Source organism: Acipenser ruthenus, chromosome 21 (genome assembly GCF_902713425.1).
Source record: "Acipenser ruthenus chromosome 21, fAciRut3.2 maternal haplotype, whole genome shotgun sequence".
Classification (NCBI taxonomy): domain Eukaryota; kingdom Metazoa; phylum Chordata; class Actinopteri; order Acipenseriformes; family Acipenseridae; genus Acipenser; species Acipenser ruthenus.
Window position 1 is genome coordinate 18792174 of NC_081209.1, and position 24661 is coordinate 18816834.

General features: G+C 42.0%; 1 protein-coding gene across 3 annotated transcripts in view; it reads right to left on the reverse strand.

Annotated features, from left to right (window-relative positions):
• Positions 1-24661, reverse strand: part of LOC117428391 (leucine-rich repeat and immunoglobulin-like domain-containing nogo receptor-interacting protein 1) — a 558576-nt gene that overhangs the window by 286228 nt on the left and 247687 nt on the right. For all 3 annotated transcript variants that reach the window (XM_058994911.1, XM_058994912.1, XM_058994913.1), the window contains exon 4: positions 20153-20182. The gene's annotated coding sequence lies outside the window, so the exon portion shown is untranslated. The remainder of the gene's footprint in view (positions 1-20152; positions 20183-24661) is intronic.

Here is a 24661-nt window from a genome sequence, read left to right on the forward strand (position 1 = left end):
AGGTCACTGCAGGGGCCTGCTGAATGCCTGCAGTGAGGGGAGGGTAGCCTAAAAGGTTACATTTGGAAGACCGCGGAGGTAAGGAATAGAAGGGGGCAGTGGGGCCCTGTTGAAGCTCGCAGCTGGTAGAAACCCGTTTGACAGAGAAGGGAGCACTATGGGGGCCTGCTGGACGCCCATAGTGGCCAGCAAGGTCACTGCAGGGGCCTGCAGTGATGGGGGGTGGGGAATGCGGGAGCAGCCGCACCCAACTGTAATTACTGATTAGAGGAGACATCAAAAATAGAGCAAGGTAACCAGTGGTGTATTACAGGGATCAGTATTAGGTCCTCTGCTATTCCTAATCTACATAATGATTTAGATTATGGCATAGTAAGCAGACTTGTTAAATTTGCACACAACACAAAAATAGGTGGAGTGGCAAACACTGTTGCAGCAGCGAAGGTCATTCAAAATGATCTAGACAGCATTCAGAACTGGGCAAGCACATGGCAAATGACATTTAATAGAGAAGTTTAAAGTACTGCACACAGGCAAGAAAAATGTGCATTATAAATATCATATGGAAGATACTGAAATTGAAGGAATCTTTGAAAAAGACCTAGGAGTTTATGTTGACTCAGAAATGTCTTCATCTAGACAATGTGGGGAAGCTGTAAAAAGGCCAACAAGATGCTCGGATATATTGTGAAAAGTTTTGAATTTAAAATCAAGGGAAGTAATGTTAAAAATGTACAATGCATTAGTAAGACCTCACCTAGAATACTGTGTTCAGTTCTTGACACTTCATTAAAAGAAAAAGGATATTGCTGCTCCAGAAAGAGTGCAAAGAACAGCGACCTGTCCCGGATTTAAAACACATGTCGTATGCAGACAGGCCAAAAGAAAAGAAGCTATTCAGACTTGAACAAAGACTACGCGGTGATCTGATTCAAGCTTTCAAAATCCTAAAAGGTATTGACAACGTCAACCCAGGAGACTTTTTGAACCAGGACCAGGGGTCACAAATGGAAATTAGACAAAGGGGCATTCAGAACAGAAAATAGGAGGCACTTTTTTACATAGAAAATTGAGGGTCTGGAACCAACTTAGTAATGTTGAAGCCGACACCCTGGGATCCTTCTTGAACCTTCTTGATGATACTCTGAGATCAATAAGCTACTAACAACCAAACGAGCAAGATGGGCTGAATGGCATCCTCTTGTTTGCAAATCCTCCCATGCTCCCATGTAGTTTAAATGGCCTAGGAGGGACAGAAGATTGCGTTTAGTAGGGGGGGGGGGGGGGGGAGGGGGGGGGGACCGGACCGGACAGAAAAGTGGAAATATAAAAAATACAATCCCCTGAGGACAGGCTCAATGGGCATGAAAATGTGTTTGATATATTGGCTTTAGCCAGTCATGCGTTTTTCCCAGCAATTTTGATTAAGAATATGGCGTGGTCGATTTGCATATTGCAGGGAGCAATCTTCGTGAGGGACTGTTGATGCTGGGTGTGGTGGAGTTACGGTGAGCGAAAATGAAGGAAGTTACAGGCAGAATAGCACAGGTTCCTTCAATGAAGTTATTACAAATCTGGCAAAACAATCTCTGGATACAAATGCTCAAAACTGCCGATGAGCAGTGAGGGAAGGGAACCAGAAAGGTTAGGGAACCTGCAGTGAGAGAAGGGAACCAGAAAGGTTATAGTTAGAGGTGAAGGGAGCACTATGGGGGCCTGCTGGACGCCCATAGTGGCCAAAGAGATCACTGCAGGGGCCTGCTGGACGCCTGCAGTGAGGGAAGGGAACCAGAAAGGTTATAGTTAGAGGTGAAGGGAGCACTATGGGGGCCTGCTGGACGCCCATAGTGGCCAAAGAGGTCATTGCAGGGGCCTGCTGGACGCCTGCAGTGAGGGAAGGGAGCCAGAAAGGTTATAGTTGGAGGTGAAGGGAGCACTATGGGGGCCTGCTGGACGCCCATAGTGGCCAAAGAGGTCATTGCAGGGGCCTGCTGGACACCTGCAGTGAGGGAAAGGAACCAGAAAGGTTATATTTGGAGGTGACGGGAGCACTATGGGGGCCTGCTGGACGCCCATAGTGGCCAAAGAGATCACTGCAGGGGCCTGCTGGACGCCTGCAGTGATGAGGGGGTGTAACCAGAAGGTTACAGATGCATATTATACAACAGTGGCGGGTGTCGAAACCCCAGGATAGATCGCGGGAGCAGCCGCTCCTAACTGTAAAAACAATCTCTGGAAACAAATGCTCAAAACTGCTGAAGCACAGAAAGATAAGCATTTCACAGAGAAAGGATCACTATGATGGCCTGCTGGACGCCCATAGTGGCAAAAGAGGTCACTGCAGGGGCCTGCTGGACGCCTGCAGTGAGGGGAGGTAACCTGAAAGGTTATAGTTGGAGCCAGAATGCTCAGGAACTGCTAAATGAGCCTTTGATTGACAGGTGCGATGGTCCTGCTTTCGGATTTTTTCGGTAGTAGAAGCGCTTCGTGGAGATGCAGTCGGTGCGGGGGAGGTGTTTCAAGTCCGCTTATAATACGCGGAAATTGGGCTTGCTTCTTGAGTCGCGGGTTGGAATTTGTAAAAACACCCATACTGACATGGGTTGGGCTTGTTTTGTGATACTTGGCAACACTGGGTAAAGCAACGATCAGTGCTGACGTCATAGCGCCTGCGACGGGAAGGATGAAATAAAGTAAACAAATTCTCCTTACGTGCTGTAGATTTGAATGGGATGTTGTTGCTACGAAGATAAAGCTGGAGCCGGGAGATCGTCCAGTCTCTGATTTCAGGAGTTGCGGAGGAACGAGTGGCCAGGCAGGAGCCATGGCAGACAGGAGAAGCTGACATCTGGGAAGAGAAGTTTGGAGTGGTAATACCGCCGACCGAAGTTGTGGTGGAGTTGGCCCGGGAAGGGCTGGTTGAACTGGTTGCGAGGATCTCGGCTCCGGGGAAACAGCAAACAGATCGTCATCCGTCGAAACGGAATAATCCAGAATGCAGACCATGATGCGTGCATGTACGATGAAATCAAAACGCAACTGAGAGATAAGTGAAGAGGATATTTATAGTGCTAACAATTTAAATTAGCTAATGTGTAAATTGAATGATTCAATTTGGTGATGCGGAGATTGGTGTCTGACCCTCCTCCCGAACTTTAATTATAAATTTCATTTATTATAAAACAGTAATGATAAAACATTTCATGCAACAATGTAACCATTTTCATAATGGTAACTGTGAATACGTAGGTATTAGCTCTAGTGCTTACTGAAGTGTGGTGCTAATGTTGAATGCATTTTGCATCGATCTAAATCGTCTTAGGCATTCAATTACACTTAAAGATTGTTAAACAAGTATCATTACCTGTTACTCACTGCTGGGACCTAGTACAACTAATTGCATCAAAAGCAAACTTGGGTAGACAGGATGTATTATTCGGCAGAGTGTGAAGGCTTCTTCATAATTTATTATTGTGCCATGCTTTGTCATTTAGGACAGCTGAATCAAGCTAATAGAAGCTCATTTCAGAGACTCATAATTACCACTAACTAAATCACAGGCTGCGATCTGAGGTCTTGCTTTTAATTTCTTCACAGAAATGTATTGAAACAAATTGTTACTTCAGCTTTAAATAAATAGCTTAGCCACTGGCCTCATAAGAGCATACAGCGTTGTCCCTGACAATTGGTATTCTTAATGAGTTCTACCATCAGACTGTTTCTGGTTTATCTGTTACAGTCAATAAACAAAAGAGAAAATTATATTAAGCTAGAAAACTGATTGGACAAAAATTGGTCCTTAATCCCTGATGTCTAAGACACCATTACCAAGAGCTGGAGGGAATCCTTAAGGAGACAAGGAACATACATTCTGAATGCATAACATATGGTTGTTTTCTGAATTAACCTACTTCAGTTCATTTGCAAACAAACTCTGGAAAAAACTGATTCTACTTTTTTCTAACCTGATTTTGCTTTCACACTGTACTGAAAAAACAAGCCAAACTTAGCTGATACTGTATGCCCAAAGGATCTGAGACCACCGCATAAGACAGCGTCACTAACCTGCTGTGCTGGAGAAAAAAAAAAAAAATATTGCTGTGTATCCAGATCACACTCCCTCCTGCAACAATGCTGGTTTTCTGTTACCAAAATACACAATTTCAATCAGAGCACCAATGTTGTTGCAGGCGGGAGCATGAACTGGATACACTGCAATGTTTAGAAGAAACGTGATCCTAACAAATGTTCCCAAGTAAAAGTAATGCTCTAGTTGATTTACCTATTACAACGTGTAACAATTTTTTTTTTTTTTGGTTCCTGGGTAGTAAGTGTTATTTCCTAATTGCTTATGCCTCAAAAGTATAGGAAATGGCTATTATTCCCCACAAACTTTGCTTTTGTGACCAGGACAGTGATATTTTGAAATGTACCTATTTTCCAGAACATTCCAGATAGATTCAGTGCTGAGTAAACTTGGAGTAACTTCTAGAACGTTCTAGAACTTTCCAGTAATATAAATAGTAGTATAAATACAGAGGCCTTAAGCCCACCAGTTCAGTTTAGTTCCAGCTGCCTAAGTGGATACATATCTGCATTTTTCTGAGATGGCATCAAGAGGCTGCAATGGTGGCATTCCTGATGGGTCTCCAAGGTGGTTTTACCAAGTTTCCCTGCTATCTTTGCCTTTGGGACAGCAGGGACACCAAGGCGCACTACCACAGGTGGGACTGGCCACAGCGGACCGAGTTCTCTGTGGGGAGGAACAACGTCAAGTGGGAGCCACTGGTGGACCCCCGGAAGGTGCTGATGCCACCACTGCACATCAAATTGGGCCTTATGAAACAATTTGTCAGAGCTCTAGATAAGGAGTCGGCAGCCTTCAAGTACCTTCAAGACTTCTTCCCTAAACTGTCTGAGGCAAAGGTCAAAGCCGGTGTCTTCGTCGGACCACAGATGAAGAAGATCCTGGAGTGCAATGAATTCCCCAAGAAGCTCACTAGTAAGGAGAAAGCGGCTTGGAACAGCTTTGTCGCAGTGGTTCGGGGCTTCCTGGGCAATCACAAGGCCGAAAACTATGTGGAGCTGGTTGAGACTCTGGTGAAGAACTACAGCACAATGGGCTGTAGGATGTCCCTCAAAGTCCATATCCTTGATGCTTATCTTGATAAATTCAAGGAGAACATGGGAGCGTACTTGGAGGAGCAAGGCGAGCGCTTCCACCAGGATATACTGGACTTTGAACGCCGCTACCAAGGACAGTATAACGAGAACATGATGGGAGACTACATTTGGGGGCTGATTCGTGAAAGTGATTTACAGTATAATCGTAAATCTCAAAAAACTACTCACTTCTAAATCTTTTGTAGTCATTTTTGTATTACTTTAGTATAAATACATGTTAATTTGGATTCATATGTTGTTTTTTTCTGACTTTATGTGAACGAAAAGACACTAATTCACCCGTTTTCTCATTGGAAATAGGTACATTTCAAAATATCACTGTCCTGGTCACAAAAGCAAAGTTTGTGGGGAATAATAGCCATTTTCTATACTTTTGAGGCATAAGCAATTAGGAAATAACACTTACTACCCAGGAACAAAAATTGTGTTACATAGTGTTATGTGTGAATAAAATAATATTAAAAACAATCAGGGATATGTTTCTGCAATATGGACAACATGGGATACAGCAATGGTACAGCAATGTGTTCTTCTGCTGTTGAGCAGTTAACATGGTCCAGTACCATGCTGTAAAATCTTGCTATCCCAGTTACCATATCACATTTATAGTTGGACTGGTCCAAGGACAGTTGTTGTGGAAACCAGCACGAAGCTAAGACATGTGGGGGGTGGTTCTATTAAGTGTATGAAGGAATATGGCATTTTTTAAATATCAAATTAAAATAGGAGAGTAGGAATGAGGCTCCGTTTCTCTTCTGTCTTTTGTTTGAAAATTGGATACAGCTCTCCTGACATGCTTATTAAAATACACACTCTACGATTCTCATGTTCCTTGAAAACATGACATGTATTGACTTTTATTTTTTCACTGCGGTGCTGAGATGTTAAATGTACGGTGTTTGAAAATGTCAAACAAGGACTTTGAAAGACTGACTGAGCTTTTCATAAATTATTTAAGTCCACCGATAAGGAGCTGTGTGATATTCCAGGTCTCGAAATTGGAAGGCTGGTCCACTGCTTGCTATTGTGCCTGATGTGCTGTCATGTTGAGGCATATTAATTGTATACAAAGAGTCCTGGCTATTCAAATCTCACAAATGCATTAGCGGTCAAAATAGAAGCCTTTCGCTTTTGAAGATTGTGAGTTTGAGCCTCTGGTGGTATACAGTATTTCATTACGTTCATTATAGTAGTACAACATGAACAGTTATTTTAGGTCTGTGGCCTTCAGTTTATAGCTAAATACTGACACACAGTATTTACATACAGAGATGAGGAAACTATATTGTGTGACCTACAGTAGAAGTTAAAGCTGGGGGCACAGAAGTGCCATAGTGGTTAGAGTTCAGGACTGGGAGGAAGTGGGGCCTAGTGGTTACAACGAAGGAATGGGAGTCAGTGTGACCAAGTTGATTAGGCTCAGGAATGGAATCAGTTTGTAAATTCTGTAAACCTTACCAAATAATAAAGGATTCAACAGATCTTATTTTCGTATTTATGACATCTCTCAGAACTCACTCAAGCACTACTTTGAACTTCTGGAAATGGGATGATTGTAATAAGATTGCTCACAATGTGGCGTTGTCCTGATTACTATCAAATGTAATTTGGAAATTGTGCAAGTAAAAGATGACGTTAACACATAACTACAAACAAACACACTCGATGTGTCATCAATTGCTAACCCACAACAAAGTCTTAGCTAAGGATGAGCTCTGTTGAGTATGCATGGTGCAGTCATTCTCTTTCTGTTAATCCACACTCTATTCCTAAAATAAATCTATTGCACCGCATTTATATGTGCTAATGCAGTGAATGTACTCCCTCAACTGAAAAGGGCCACTCAGCCTGAAATAGATTTAAATACATACATTTATATTCAATCATATTTTCTCTTTCACTGAAGCAAAAGTACCCTTGTGCTCTGTTAGTTGCATTGTTCTATCTGTACCACAGCAATTGCCTTAATATCTTGCACATACTTTTGTGTAAATGGGCTCTGAATAATTTCATACATAACCCCTAACATATCGTATTCTATAAAATAAAGCCAATGTCAGACAGTATTAGAAGGTTGATAGTTACTGCTTGGTATTACTGTCTCGAAGACATCATAAATGACTGATGGTTTATATAAACATTCTGCCATTTATAAGATCCACTAAGATTGTCTCTTAAAGTGTTACTGAGCATGTTGTAGAATGTATTTAAAGCTGTCTGCTGTGTTGTATATTTTTCAACATAATCATGATTGCTTTGATATTTTTGCTCAACAAATCCTTGGCTATAAATTAGTCTGGCCACTTATTTCTAAATGATACGGCGTGTATGAATAATCATGTCTTTCTAAATGTCACTGAATCTGCTATGTCATCCAAACTTTAATCAGAAACATTCGTAAAAAAAAAAAAAAATTCTCAAAATGGTCTCAAAAGTGATTACTGCTTATGTCACTGCTGATGTCCACTTCACTGCTGGGTAACTCGTATCACATGAGTGTTTACCTGGCTGGCACCCTATTTAGATTATCATGACCGGTATTTCAAAACACATGTTTCAACTAATATTAGCGAGATGACATAAATAAAATTCAAAATTTGTAACAAGCCAATGATTGTAAATGTTTTACTTCCTAGAAATGTAATAGTAAATACTTTGAGTTCATTTGTAATTACATTTTAATTCTCGCCATTCTCACCCATCAACATCTTTTACCATGATTACTCCAAGTCATTAAACAGCTGTCTAGAAAAAATCATTAATATTATTTAATGCAGAAGAGCCGAACCATTTGTCCAGTAATGTATATAAGTAGTTAGCTTTTGACCATTGAAAAAGATTTGTCAGATGTTACAAAAAGCATGATAGTGTTATTAGCTGTTGTATCTGTACCAAAGTGCAGCCCCAGAACCCTGTGGCATGTTTATTTAAAGGGGAAGTGCCATTCAAATCATATCAATCTTACCTGAATACAGCTTAAAAAACATAAGCTTAACAATGCACTGTTTTACTATCTTTACACACCTCTAACATTTTCAGTTTGTGTGAACTTATGTACAGCCCCCAACCCATAGTAAAAGCATAGCAAAGTGTATGCTAATAGATAAGGATAGAATCTTTACCTCAAAACAGGACTGACTTCCAGCTGAATTTAAGAAAGAGCTGTTAAACTAGACAAAGCAAGTGCTGTAGAAAATTACGATGCTGTAGAAATATACAACAAAAATGCAACTTTTTCCATTACAACAAGTACAGAGAAACATCATCTGTAATTGACAAACCAGGAGGTATTGCTTTGCATGTTTACTGACTATCATTAATAATAAATGATACGTCAATTTCTTTAAGTTTACCGGAAACATATAACTCAATAAAATCAGTTGCATTTAGTTGTCTTGTCTTAAGCTGTTCCATTTTAAATACATTAAAATATATTAGCTAAACCCACTATAGTTTAAACCAATTTACGAGATTAGTTTAGAAAACAATTCAGATGCTGCTCATTTTTTTATTTTGTGTTTAAATGGGGACATTCTGACCAGACATGGCCTTCCCATTTTGACTTTTCCATTCATATCTAAATAATACATTTCCACAGACTAATAATAGGCCTTTGATTGTTTAAAAGAAATACATTACACAACCTGCATTACTTAAATGCTTAATAACAGATGTGTTTTGACATAATTCATTTTAATACATTTATTATTCAAGTCACACTAGCCATGCTATTTTTGGATCAGTGCCTATGCAGTGTAAAGGGATGCAAATCCTTGCCATTTATAAAGTCCACTGAGATTCTCTCTTGAAGTGTTACTGAAGTTACAGAATGTATGCTGTGCTGTGTTGCATGCATTGCTATTATATATTTTTCAACATAACCACGATTTTTCATATTTGTATTCACAATTCCTTGGTTTGAAATTAGTATTTGACACGTATTTGCTGTATGATATGGGGTGTATGAATAACCATGTCTTTTTAAATGTCACTGAAGCTATGTCATCCAAACTTTAATCAGAAACATTTGTAGGGGCAAACAAGTTTAGTTTATGATTATGCATGACAGCATGCATAACTTAACTGCGTAGCTAAGGGAGCATTTGCCTAAAGTATTGTCAGCCCCCATTAGTGTCTTTAAATACAGATAAAAAGTTTTTACTGTAATTTCTGTACTTGTACATTGACCCAAATTAATAATATTGTTTAGTCACTCAATTCTTCAATGGTGTTTTATCTAAAATTAAAAAAAAAAAATCAAATTGTTTTTTTTTTGTTAAGTGTTATCAGAGATACACGGCTAAAGACATTGTCATGCATATTCATAAACCTGTACATTTGTGAGGGGCAGATTTGACAATTAAAACACTTAACTCGCTTAAAGCTACAGAAATTTCCGATTAAACGTTTCGATGACCTAGTGACGTTCAGACACACAGAGAGTCAAACAAACAATTTCTAACAAAAAATTGACAGTGAAAGTGCAACACAACCGGCAGTAAAACTAAGTAATGTGTTTTGTTCTGAATTCTACAGTATGTTCAATAACACTTTAAGTGAAGCTGGGTGAATTTGTTGTATCTCCAGCTGAAACTCCAGGCTAAATGACCACTTTTCACTGGCATCCTTGTTCCTCTTCCCCTCTACTACACTGTGTATACTGGTAGTGATGTTCATGTATCAGACAGCCTGCACGACTGGAGCAGCAGACCGTATTCCACTGTATTTTCATTGTATATACAGTAGGGCTGTTAATAGGAGGGGCAATGACTCACCCCTGGAGGAAAACACTAGTGGGGTTTATGTAGAATAAAGGTCGGCAATATTTAAAAGCTCAAGTTGTTATAGTCACTTTTAAGCAACTTCTGATAACAGTCACATGATAACAAGTACATAGCAAACCTACTAAGAGGTACAGTAGAAGTAGCAGTGGTTTATAACAGGATTTGGAAGCTTACTTTTAAGTTGTAAAGTGTATTTATTATAGGGTTAGAATGACAACTAATTTGACAGAGAGGTATATATAGTCAAATAGGTTGACTATTCGCCACTTTAACCCTTTGCGGTCCTTTGTCGAACATTCCAGTCTGATGTCGGCCTCAGTCCGACATCGCAAAAAAAACCTGTTTTATTTAACAGGTCATGTGTCAGCTCTGAGCAGAGAAAGTCAACACAGGGTGTTCCCCAATCATCTCTGATCGAAAAGAAGACGGAACCAGCCGAGTATCTCTTCAAAAACTGATATGCTATTTATAAATTAATGGATTGCCACCAGGACTGCACTTCTACGTCAATCTGAAAACACATGCTTCATAATTCTCCACTGTCACGTGACTTTCGGTTAGTCGACTTTTCTATTCGACTATTCATCCCATAATTTAAATTGTAGGACTATCATTTAATTTACACAAAAAATAAGTATAGTGCTACTGTGCCACGTGTTTCATTTTTTTTTATATCACTTCAGTTGCATCTTTGGTTGGTTATTGATATATGTGAACATGTCTGTATTTGTCTATTGGCTACCATAAAGTTACCTTATAACTGTTCAGAAACTTAGGCCCTGTCCACACTATGCCTTTAAACAGTATCAGTTGCCTTTAAACCTGCTTAAAAGTGCTAAGTATGGTTTGCATCCACACGCAGCGTTTAATAACGTACTCGAGAACCGGGCTCGAGACCACCTCAGGGTGTAGTCTCGAGTCCGGTTCTAAATTAGATCCCATCAGGTAGTGCGGTTTGTCAGAAGTGTGGAGGCTGTAATACCGAACTACATTTTTTATGTATCCTCCAATATCCCAAAATGCTTTGTGGTATGTTTGGCAAAATACTCAGAACAGGCGCCTGAAGGACTTGCTATCAGTGTAATTGCAATTGCATTCAGCTTCACCCGCCCATCCACTGTTTTGGTTTGAGTTACTTCCTGGTCCATGACATCACCACTGCAAGCCAGACTGCCACAGGTGTACTCCAAATATCCATAGTGTACTCCAAATATTCATAGGGTGCTGTGTTGAACATTTAATACAGTATTAAAGTTAGTACAAATATCCGTACAAAAATAAATGTGCATCTTTTGATGTCTTAAGCTCACCATAGCTGTTTAAATGTACAGGTGTGTATTTTGGATTTTAATTTACAGTTAAATTGCCAAAAGCTCTTTTTTGTATTAAACTCTGTAAGACTGATGAAGTGCCCCACCTGTAACTTGTCTTCCTCTCCCTTAAGGATTTCCATTACATGAGAGTAGATGTTAAAACTTCATGCTGATTTGAACTCGGCTCTCGCCAAGATAAACACCAACTAAGACGTAGCTTTACAGTAAACTAATGTAATCCATCTGCGTCTCCCTCCATTTGCGTTTCTTTCCATCTGATGATGTAGATATCCTTCTGCCTGGTGCTGATGGCTGAAGTGTAATGCTGGCTCCAGGGATCAGCTTATTTTGCCTCCCCAGCGCATCAGCATGACAACCGTTTGAATTGAGCGAAGTAGGATACATCTCTGGGGTCTTCAAGTGGGCACCTTCCATCCTTGGTGTTTCGTCGACTAGCCCACAATGCCTCAAGAGGGCTCGACGGCTTCACCGCCCTTCATCCCCCACTTAATTCAAACCAGCTTACTTACCCACACATCAGCGTTTCTTTCTTTCTATTGTGCTTGAGATCTCCAACCAGAATCTTTCCTTCTCAACCACAGCCAGTTGCTGCTCCTCTCTGCTGCTTCAGATAAGTTCTTCACTGTGCAACGCAACTCTTGGCCACTGAATCCGACGTCTCTGAGAAACCGGGTTGTAGAGTGTGCCACAAATCCTCGACAACCCACCTCCACTGGGTAAACACGGACTCTCCATCCTCGCTGTTCCACTTCAGCAGCTAGTTGAGCATACCGCAGTTTCTTCCTCTCATACGCCTCATCTACAGCATCCTCCCATAGCACTGTTAACTCTACCAGGTGAACAAGGCATGCTGATCCAGACCACAAGACAATATCTGGTCAAAGGTTAGTGGTGGCAATCTCAGGTGGAAAAATAAGCTGTTGACCAACATCTGCCAGCATTTTCCAGTCTCTAGCAGCTTCCAGTTGTCCTGGGCAAGGCTTGGTTTTAACACCTTTTCTTGGCGGTTGCTCTCCTGGGCGGAGGAATGTTGTCTTTTGTGTGTAATGTTTTGATGGAACTGGTGGCAACTTATTGGTCCTGTTACGCTTGTCTTCCAATGCTAAGGCCAAACATCGCAGCCCCTGATCATGGCGCCAAGTAAACCGTCCTTGGCTAAGAGCAACCTTACATCCTGTCAAAATGTGCCTTAATGTTGCAGGTGATGAACAAAAAGGACATAAGGGATCCTCTCCTACCCAGAGGTTTAGGTTCTGTGGTGATGGGAAAACATCATATGTTGACCTGATGAGGAAACTGATCCTGCTCTGTTCCAATGGCCATAGGTCTTGCCAGTCGATCTTGCGTTGTTCCATACTCTCCCATCTCATCCATTCTCCCTTCTTGGCCTGGGAAATGGCCTTTATGCACCTCATCCTCTCCTCCTGCTTTTGCACCTCGTTGACCACCAGCTTCCTCCATTGAGCTGGGGCTGCCTTGTGCCATGTAGGAGGAGCTAAACTAAGACCAAGACCCCCTCTTCCATGCTGAACTTGCCCCATGATATCACCAATTCAAAGGGCAGCCTTTGCATCTTCCACGGCTTTCTTTGCCGCCCACTTTCTTCCAGTTTTCAACACAGGTGCTACCTCCCTTACGCATTTGTCGCATGACTCTACTAATGTAATTTCCAGTCGGACCTTGGCGCACTTAACCCTTTGCGGTCCATTGTCGGACTGGGTCCGACATTGCAATTATTCCTCACAGGTCCTTTGTCGGACTGGGTCCGACATCATTATAGCAACGCAATAAACGAGTGTTTAGTCGTTTTTTCTCCGGAAAAAGCCGAGAAAACCATTCAATTGCCGAGTGGTAGCGACAGGAGCCGAGACAAGTCGGAAAAAAAAAAAAAAAAAAAAAAAAAGGCGTATTTCATGAATAGTCATACATGGTATCAGGTATTAGATAATGGGCGTCCATAGTAAACAAGCTGGCTAAGTGTGTCAGCGCACTGAGACTATCATGGACATTTGCAGAGCTTTTTTCAGATGTTATAGTAATAAAATAATGACTTGGATCGCATTATTGAGGAGTTTGGTGATAAAACGAGTGATCTGGAGATGATCGATCGGTATGTACGACTATTATTATTATTATTATTTATTTCTTACACAGCTGAACGCTATAGCAAACAAAAGGCTGGGGAGGGGCTGGAGATGCCTAGTGTGTGTTTTGTTGATATGCAGGGCCATTTAAACCCGTTTGACTGTGAAAAAAAATACTTTTAAACAGCGCGTATAAAATTAACTGCGCGTGTGAAAATTAATTAGACCTGGCGTGCCTGACGCGCGATTAATAAATGGACCGCAAAGGGTTAAACTCCTCGGTTAGAGTGGAGACTAGTAGCTGCAGTATTCCTTTACCATAAACTCCCACTCTGCTGAGGCAGCGTGGAACTCCCAACCATTTCCTGACGTATGAACTGATTAAAGCTTCCAGCTTCTCTACTGTTGTCAAAGAAACCTCGTACACAGTCAGTGGCCACAGCAGCTGCAGCAGTAGACCAAACTGAGAGCACCAGAGTTTTAGTTTGCCCGGTAAAGCGCTGATGTCTATGCTCTTCAACCCTTCTACTACTTGTTGTCTAACTTCTCCCACACGAACTGTGTCCTTTAGATCCCCGTAGTACCATCTCCCAAGACTTTTCACCGGCTTCTCAGTCACTGTTGGTATTGCCTCACCATTAATGTAGAACCTTTTATCTACTACTTTACCTTTAATTACAGAGATGCTCCTTGATTTAGTGGGCTTGAATTGCATTCGTGCCCATTCAATGTTATTGGTTAATTTGCCCAATAACCGATTAGTGCAGGCTACTGTTCTAGTCATGGTTGTTATGTCATCCATATACAGTATGCTCGAATTGGTGGCAGTCCCACTACCCTTTTTGATGCCCTAATGATTACTTCCATTGCCATGGTAAAAGCCAGTGGGGAAATGGTGCATCCTGCCATTATTCCAACTTCTAGGCATTGCCATGTAGTGCTGAATTCTGAAGTTGAAAAATGAAATTAAAAATCTCCATAGTAGGCTTTCTCTAAAAAGACACAGTCAAGGAAATTCAAGGAAATGTGATGTATCTAATCAAATATAATTAGTAGTAAACCTATCATTATCGCAGACAAGCTTTCACAGCTTTGTTATATTGTTCAAATTCAACCAAACGTTGCAACTTTTGAAAAATGAAAAACCTTTGAGTGATACACATTTTTGTTTTTGGTGAACACTGATGAATCGCTTGAGCTAGCACTCTTGTTATTTATATGTCACTGTCACAAAGACGGCCGGAGTGGGTGGCGTCAGACCAGAAACAGGAACACAAACGACAGAGAGATGTGGAGTTTGGTGGAGCTGAGCGAATGCTTTCGCTCAGCATTTAATGAATAAACAGAAAATAAAAGGTTGGAACAGACAAAAACACAGGACACGGCACTTACGCCAAAATAAACAGACATACAAAACGACTAAACACTAAACAGACGGTGCAGGACAGACGAACAAACACGGTGAGTACAAACAAAACACTTATTATATTTCACTTTTACGATTTTACTCCTTCTCTCTCACCCGTTCTCCACTCTCTGAACACCTAACCACGAGTGACTAAACGTGCATCTATTTATACTGTTGTGCTGGGATTCAATTACTAATTAATTACTCACTTGAATCCCAGCACGTGAATTCATTAAGTGAAACCCTGTGTTCACATATTATATTTTAAATGCACGTGCGTGATGTGCAATCCCGTGCCTAAATACAAATATACACTTTTTAAATACACGTGAAACACAGACCCATTTATATCCCGTGTACCAATGACTATACACCAACATTTACACATGCACGCAACATACAAATGCACACAGGGACGGGGCACATTGCCACAGTCACCAAAAGCCCTTGAATGAATTACAGTCTTTTTACTGCATGTACACTTGGGTGCACATATTTCCTTATAAAATGCTGAGTGTAAATGTTTTAGGTAGTGTGGATAGGTTTTAAGAATCATTGAGATCTGCTGGAACCATTGATGAATGCATTGGAGACTAACACAAACTGGTTCATAACCGGAATAAGTGTAGGACAAGTCTTTGTTAACATAATCAGCTTTTAGAAGGTTCAACTGTAATGTGCTTTTTTGATATTGATACTTAATGCTCATCAATGGCATTTTCAGACTGTGACAAAGAGAGAATGAATCTGAATCAACAATCTCCCTCTCGACCTGTGAGAGCACTGTACAGCAGGAATTGTGTGCCCCGTACTGAATGTTTCGGCAATTCATTCCTGAAGTCGGAAGCCGGCCATTCAGGAAAGGGATGGCATCATGGTACCTGGAGTTCCTGCCCTAGTACGGTAAGCAAAGATTCATTCATGAATTGGAGGAGACGTGATTGAACTAGCTATCGGAGGGGGCGGGGCTGAGGGTACTTTAGGGGGACGTGACGCCATAATCTGTTCCTTTGTTGTGGTTGATGGGAGGAAACGATGACTGTTTTGAAGGAGAGTTTAGTGTTTTGTTTGTTTTGCAGCCGTGTGTGTTTTGTCTTTGTCAGACTGATTAGACGGATCTGAGAGCTGCAGCCGGAGGCCAGAGATTCACCCGGACTTCACCGCACCTGCACTTAACCGGCATCACTGTATCCAGCACCGCACCTGCACCCGAGCACGCACTGTCCGGAGACGTGTTTGTGTTGTGTTTGTGTTTTTGGAATTATTATTTCGGGACTGCAACCCCTTGTTTTGGCGCTGGCAATGCCCATTGCTGGGAAGAGCCAGCTTTATTATTTAAACCTGTTTGGCACTGGCAATACCCATTGCTGGGTAGAGCCAGTTTTATCATTTAAATACTGATCAAGGAGAATAAAATAACTTGTACCGTGAACTTTGTGTTTGTCATTGTCTGGAGCACCTGCATCACCCTTTCACTACGCACTGCAACCCACACGTTCACATAGACTTTTACCTTAATCTTGCCTTCTGTTTCCACTGGAAAATGTTTAAATTGCCAGGCCACTCAAAAACACACACAAGCTGTTAATGCTAACTGTCTGCCTTATCTGTGCCTGTTTCAAATATCTTATCTGGCTTGCCTGTAGCAGTAGTTTTCAGCACCCTCTATCACATCATTGTACAGCTTTTTATACCAGGGAACCTAAAGCTATTTGCCATTGTTTCACAAGCAATTACAAAATACTCCCAAGAAACTGCCTCTCCGCTAATGCAGTTCCGGCTGCTGTTTCAGTTAATTTTGCACACATGATCTGCACTTAAAAAAAAACATTCCAGGCTTGTGCGGAGGGCATTTTGTTTTCCAAGCAGAGAAAGGTAGAGCCAGCCTTTGACATAAATCTATAAACCACCCCTGTAAGGCTACCACTGGTATCTAATGGAAAAAAATGAAGCCTGACACTTCCTCCCTCCAATGCTTAATGACTGGCTGAAAGGAAATGTTCCTTGTTAATAGAGGCTGTGAGGGACAGCGCTGAGCAAACAAGCAACAGGTGATTGACTCAGTTGTGCTATTCAGAAGCTGCTTCAGCCCATTATTTGGCTTTCATTTTATCATCCCCCGTGGGCAAAGTTCATTGTTATTTTTATATGTCAATGGCTTAAACACTGCCTAGTTATTGGCTAAAATGGTCAATTTCCCCCGATAACCTACATGAATAAAGTTGTACAAGTGAAATGGGTTACAAGACTGGTTTGGTACAATAGGGTGAGACACAGTGGTAAACTTTTTCACAGTGGTGACACCTAATTGGATGAGCTATGGAAGGCTATATCTTGAAGGCTATATTTTGACCTAATTATTCATTACATTGCACCTATAATGTCTTACTTACATTCTTGATAGGGATACCTGGTTGCTTAGGTGAACTTTTCATTGTGTTGCATTAAAATGTTGCAAAAAGACCTTCACTGCTTCCCTTATCCTTGTTTAGTGGAACTTTTCCTTGTTAAAAGGTATTGTTGCTAAGGTTTCAAAATGTATTTTCTTTCCTCCGCTTATCATTAAATGCTACCCTGCCATTCATATTTCAGTATCTATTCAAAAACCCTAACCAAGATGCAGCTGAGTTATGGATACTATGGCATTTCCTCACTTTTGTGGCTTTTAGCTGCACCATTTAAGTTAATTAAGTCTGGATTTTTTTTTTTTACTTCAAGCTAAACCCTAACTATTGAAACAAAGTTTTTTGTAATGACTTGTATGACTATTGCAAATGGTAGTAATACTAGTATTTGTTATGTAAACAATACCCAACGGCAGGGTGTGTGGTAGGACATATCTTACTGGGTGTGTTGTGAGGCCTGAGGCCCTAGTCTTGCAGCACACACTGGAGTGGGTTATTGTTTACATAACAAATACTAGTATTGCTACCATTTACAAGTCAGAAAATTCATTACAAAAAACTTTGCTAATTTTTGCTAATACGAAGGGCGAGCATTATACAAAGGGTGAATATTATACAAGAGATGAAAAACAAAACTGCACAATGCAAAGGGCGTGCGAAAGACACACATTATATACTAAAGATTAGAGTAAATGATCTAAAAAAATTACACAAAAAAACTTAAATGAAAATGCTAATATTGGGATAATTCTAATAATACACTAATATTGGTCATCCTGTACATCAAATCTTTGCTTATAATGCCAGAACCTGGTCTCCCTAAATCAATAATAACTCTTTGGCTGCCATACAGACATTGGACAAACAACTATAACCTGTGCCTGTGGCACTACATGCAATTCAAAGTGATGTTTATATTACCTTTGATGCTGTTCATCAATAAACATCATTAATTAAGGCGGTTTGGGGTATGGAAGCAGCCACTGCTAAGTATCTGCTATCTGTCTGCTTTCTTACCCTTAGTAACTGAAATTGGCAGCTTTTATACATTATAGAACAGTGTTTCCCAAATGGTGGGTAAGGTTCTATACAGGTCCTCAGGTCTCAGGGTTTTTTTTTTTAAATGGGTCAGGGATGTGACAGCAAAAATCGCATACTTTTTCTTAAACAGCACTGCAATTTGCTTCTTAGTTCATGTATTTCAATTGAATAGGCTATTTTAAGAATATGTAAGCATACCAAATTCTAGGGCTACTGTACCTTTTAGGATCATGTGTGCTACTGCCCTTCCTCATAACCGTATCTTAGCACGTGTAGTTACTGTGCCTGATCATGCGTGACTCAGGACAACATAACAGATCCTAACAATCTTATTTAAATGTTCCCTCTTAAAGTAAAGAATCATCAGGGATTAGTGCATTTTAAAATGGATTGTTTTCATAAAAGGGATATATATACTGTATATATATAGATAGATAGATAGATAAATGCTCCGAGTAACGAATCCAGAGAAACAAGTAACACGCCAGCAGAAAACCAAGTACACAAATGCTGAAGTCTGTGATCAGGAAGTATGACGAGAATTATTTGAAATGTGATTTGGGATTTGTAGTCGCCATCGAAAATCCCAAACCATAGTACCTGATTTGTTCTGAGGTATTAGAAGAAATGCTTTTTTCATGAGACAGGGGAGAACATTTTTAAACTGCTAGATGAATTTATAATCACCAACAAAAGAAATTGGAAAAAGGGCGTGGGCATCTGTACGGATATATCTGCAGCCATGACTGGGAAATACAGGCAGCACCCACGTGAAGCACTGGCAACAAAACAAATCGATGCGGAATTACATGATGTTCTTAATAGTGCCGTTAAAATAGTACACTGTTTTGTGTTCTGAGATGGGTGTAAGTCATGATACTGCCCTGCTTCATCCAGAAGCGCGTTAGCTCTTGCGTGGAAAAGTTGTGGATCATGTCTGAACTTAAGAATGAGCTGCTGCAGTTTCTGCCAGGAGCTAACTCTGATTTTGCAGATCACTTCAGAAATGGTGTTTGCATGGTCAGATTTGCTTACCTTGCGGATATCTTAATTTGTCTTACAGGGTAATAATACTCTGCTTGTTCAAGATAAATTGAAAACTCGGATTGAGAATGGAGTCAAAGACATGTTTCCACTTCTTTCAGAAAACCTCGATAGCACTGACAACAGTAGGTTTATACATCAAACAAAACATTGTGATGTCCTTAAAAAAGATTCACCAGCAGTTTTCTTGCTACTTCCCTGAATGTGAAACGTTGTGGTTGGTTAAATGTGAGTACCCTGTGTTGTCAGAAAAGGCCATACATGTGCTTTTACCAAATTAGTATTGGTGCTGCATATATACAGGATTTAAGAAACAGTAAATATATAATGATGATCGCAAAAAAAGACAAAATGCAGTTGGTTTGGCACCTTAGTAAAAATGCTGGGAACCACTGTTATAGAACACACACACAGATTCCATTAGGAAATGAATCAGTCACGTAAGCCACATTCTGTTTACATCTGTGCAGGTACAGTAGATGTTGCAGGTCATTTTTGGTCATTAATATCAAAATCTCATAAGAATCTGCTTTGCCTTTGCTACTGTCATCCAAGACCAGTGGCAGAAAAATATCAAGCTTTATGAGACTGTTTTCTTGTGTGAGCAAGGATCCGTGAATTGCAGCCAAAACAGGCTTATACCACAAGGGACAGGGTTAGCTATACACATTAACATATTATAATCATATTTAATTAAAAGAACATGATACATATACTGTAATTGCTCCCTCTCCTGGTAAAAATAGCATGTGTCTGTTCTAGAGAAAACAGTTATGTTAAGGGTAAAATATGAAAGGATAATTCGCTGATAATGTCCATGCAGACGACAATCATTGGTCTAGACAAAATAATAAGGGCAATTAAATACCTTGGGTCAAGGTGAACTGGAAGCAGTGCTCTGCAAAGAAAAGAAAAATACTGTTTCAATAGTATAATTCCCTCCTGGCAGGATTAATACATTACCACATATGTTCATTTGTGCTGCGATGGTGTATGTTATAGTTTTACAATGTCAGCATGTTTATATTGTTTATGTCCAGGCTTCAGAACCACAGGTAAGTGTCATCTTATCATCTTTTAATATTTATTACATCACATAATGTTAAATAACATACTGAATGTTGTGGTTTAAAGATGACACATGCAAGAAAAAAGGCTGCAAAGTAACATTAAAATGGGTCAACACTGGATCTCATACACATGGAAAAAAGAAGAATGTTGCAATAGACAAGGTGAACTATGCATCACAGCTGCTGCTGCAGAGTCACTTACAATAGGACCTTGGTTTTACATCTCATCTGAAGGACGGAGCACAAGGAGGTTAAGTGACTTGCTCAGGGTCATACACAGAGGGTCCGTGGCTGGGATTGAACCTGGAACCTCCTGGTAACAAGCACCTTTCTTTAACCTCTGGACCACCAAGCATCTTAGATCCTGTGGTAGTTCCATTAAAGGTGAAACTACTTCCATAGTAAATAGTTCATGTTTGGCTGTGGCTTGTAGGTAAATTCACATCTTGTAGACACCTTCTTAATGAGTTATGAATTGGTTAAGATCTATGGTAATCAGCTTTAGGTGGTTATCTGCACAGCAGAAGATTACCGAGGCAGTTCAATAAAGAGAACAGAGAACAGTGTCCTTCCTGTGAGGTATTTGCCCTGCAGAGGTGAGGCCAGAGCTTTAAGGCTGGGGTGAAGTTGTGAACATTGTGAAGATACAAATAGCCTTTGTTGTAATCAGCTACTTCTCCAGGTACTCTGCTAACCCTTTAAAGGCCATGCATGTCTTGCTCTTTTTGGCAGCAAGGGTGGTTCCACAGGAACAGAGGGGGACTCCTGGGCCAAATCAACCCTTACCAACATCTGGTATAGACACTGTCTCTTGGATTGAGCTTTAACATCTGGTGGTTTCAACTACTTAGAGGACCAGTCCTCTGAATGCAGCAGAACTGGCACAGTTTAAACTGTCCATCACCCCCTAAGAGAAAAAATAGTCCCTAATGGTCGGGCTTGAGACATGCTTATGGGACAATACAGGGAACTCATAATGAAAGAGCCTGTTCAGCATCAACGTTTTAAAAAATAATGGTAAACTGTATGATCCATTTTATTTCCCCCATAAAGGTAGCTGAATTTCAGATGGGAGCCAAAAGAAAATAAATTAATCTAATCTAATTCTAAAAATCAATAACATCAACTCGTAAAGGTGAGATCATGATGTAATTTCAGTTAAAAACAAGTAATTTAGCATTCATTGCTAGTTCGTTACCCTAGTTACAATTTACACATTTTCTTTGCATCCTCCATCATAGTATATGTAATTGACAGAAACTCTGCACAGGGACGAGTTACTGTAATGATTTGGGACCAGATAACTCTGGCGATCATTAACAGTATTTATTGAACTGCCTTGGTAATCTTCTGCTGTGCAGATAACCACCTAAAGCTCATTACCATAGATCTTAACCAATTCATAACTCATTAAGAAGGTAATAATTATTCCCTAACATAATTCCAATTAGAGTATTTTGAAAGCAAGGAATATATTTAAATCCCTGCTCCCAGCCATTGTTAATGAGTAAAAGCAGTGGTTTAAGCAACTAGGCTGAATTGGCCTTAAGGACAGGATAAGATCATTTAAAGGCGTGTTGACCAAGGCTTTAAAATATTGTTTTAGCATCAGCAATACTATCGCTGTCCCCTTCTGTTGTGCTTGAGTTACTCTGGCTCTTCGTCAGCTTTATTTCATAATATGTAGATTTTTTTTTAAATACAGTACAGAGCTTTTGATTTCTGGAGTCGCATCGTGTGCTTATGAAAGTTAGACATTCTGATTGCAGATAGACCATTGGAGGAAATCTGACAAAAACACAAGTCAACAAATGAAAAATGTTACATACTGGTCTGTGGCAAAGTGCCCCGCCCCTGTGTGCATTTGTGTGTTCTATGTGTTGTATGGATGCGTGCGTGTGTTAATGTTGGTGTAGATTGGTACACGGGATATAAACGGGTCTGTGTTTCACGTGTATTTAAAAGTGTAGATTTGTATTTAGGCACGAGGAGAGCACAAATCACTTCACGTGCTGGTTAAATGTAATATGTGAGCACGGGGTTGCACAGAATTAATTCACGTGCTGGGATTCAAGTGAATAATTAATTAGTAATTGAATCCCAGCACAATAGTATATATAGACGCACTTTTCATTCAGTCAGGGTTAGGTGTTCGGTGAGTGGAGAACGAGTGTGGAGAAGGAGAAACTAAATAGTGAAAGAACGTAAATATTAGTGTTATCTGCTCACCGTGTTTTGTTCGTCTGTCTGTGCACTGTCTAGTCCGTTTTGTTCGTCTGTTTATTTTGGCGTGTAGTGCCGTGTCCTGTGTTTTTGTTGTTTCAAACCTTTTATTTTCTGTCTGTTATTAAATGCTGAGCGCGATCACGCGCTCAGCCTCACCAAAACCCCAAATCTGTGTTTGAATTCCTTCCTGCTTCCGGTCTGACGCCACCCACTCTGGCCGTCTTTGTGACACGTGGTGTCTTCGTGGGATAGCCGCGCCTCCAAGCGTCAGACCAGGAGGGGTCTGGATTAAAAAAAAAATATATATATATATATATAAAGGATTACAAATATTGTTTTTGGGGGAAAAAAAAAAGAAGAAAAAAAGTCAATGGCAGAAGACGCCATCAAACTGCGGGGCTGGTTCCTGGAGAATGCTGGGCTGGAGGCCCAGTCTCTGCCCATAGTCGTCCGGGCCCTGTGGATGATGGACAGTGAGAGATGGGAGGCCTATCAGGAGGAACACACCCCAAACACCTTGGAGGAAGGTGTGGAGTTTGTCCTCAGCTACCTGGAGGCAACCATAAATGGAACAGCAGCCCAGGTAGCAGGACCACCAGCAGAGGAGTACCTGCTGTCCCCATCTCCACCAGCAGAGGGTGAGTACCTGCTGTCCCCATCTCCACCAGCAGAGGGTGAGTACCTGCTGTCCCCATCTCCACCAGCAGAGGGTGAGTACCTGCTGTCCCCATCTCCACCAGCAGAGGGTGAATGCCTGCTGGTTTTGCCTTCACAGCCCAAGCGGGAGGCAGAGACGGATAAAGAGGTGAAGGACAGGGAGGAGGAGTGCCGCCTAAGGGCCAGGCATCCACGGCGATGTAACAAGCCATCGCCGGGGTGCCTCCTCTGCGACCAGGATCACCTGTTCACCCACTGTCCCTTCCGCAGTTATGGGGAGGAGCCTGAGCGTCCACAGCCCAAGCTGGAGGAGCCTGAGCGTCCACAGCCCAAATGGGAGGAGCCTGAACGTCCTACGCCTGAGTGGAAGGAGCCCGAACATCCTACGCCTGAGTGGGAGGAGCCCGAACATCCTACGCCTGAGTGGGAGGAGCCCAAACGTCCTACGCCTGAGTGGGAGGAGCCCGAACGTCCTACGCCTGAGTGGGGGGAGCCCGAACGTCCACAGCCCAAGAGGGGGGAGTCGGTGCGTCCACAGCCCAAAAGGGAGGAGTCGGTGCGTCCACAGCCCAAAAGGGAGGAGTCGGTGCGTCCACAGCCCAAAAGGGAGGAGTCGGTGCGTCCACAGCCCAAAAGGGAGGAGTCGGTGCGTCCACAGCCCAAAGGGAGGCAAGTCGGGGCTTCCACAGCCCTGGGACCCAAGCCACCAGCAGAGGGAAAATGCCTGCTGGTTCAGCCCCAAGAGCCGGAAGGGGAGGGGTTACAGGCTCAACCCCCTGAAAATTTTTGGGGGGGAGAAGGGCAGGATGCTGGTGTCCCCCAGCAGCCTCTAGCTATGCTGCTGAAGGCAGCACGGCGCGCACATGCCCAGCCGCCACAGCAGAGGGAGCCAGCACCGCCAGGAGCAGAGGAGCTGGAGCTGCCTCTGCCTCCACCACCACCAGGAGCAGAGGAGCTGGAGCTGCCTCTGCCTCCAGCACCGCCAGGAGCAGAGGAGCTGGAGCTGCCTCTGCCTCCACCACCACCAGGAGCAGAGGAGCTGGAGCTGCCTCTGCCTCCACCACCACCAGGAGCAGAGGAGCTGGAGCTGCCTCTGCCTCCACCACCGCCAGGAGCAGAGGAGCTGGAGCTGCCTCTGCCTCCACCACCGCCAGGAGCAGAGGAGCTGGAGCTGCCTCTGCCTCCACCACCGCCAGGAGCAGAGGAGCTGGAGCTGCCTCTGCCTCCGCCACCGCCCGGAGCAGAGGAGCTGGAGCTGCCTCTGCCTCCACCACCGCCCGGAGCAGAGGAGCAGGAGCTGCCTCTGCTGCCCGTACCTCCGCAGGGAGTACGGTGGCCGGAGCCCCAGAAAGGGGAGCTGCCGGCCACTAAGAAGGGGGACGAGGTCTGGAGACCACTTTCCCCAGCAGCAGTTTCGCTGCAGG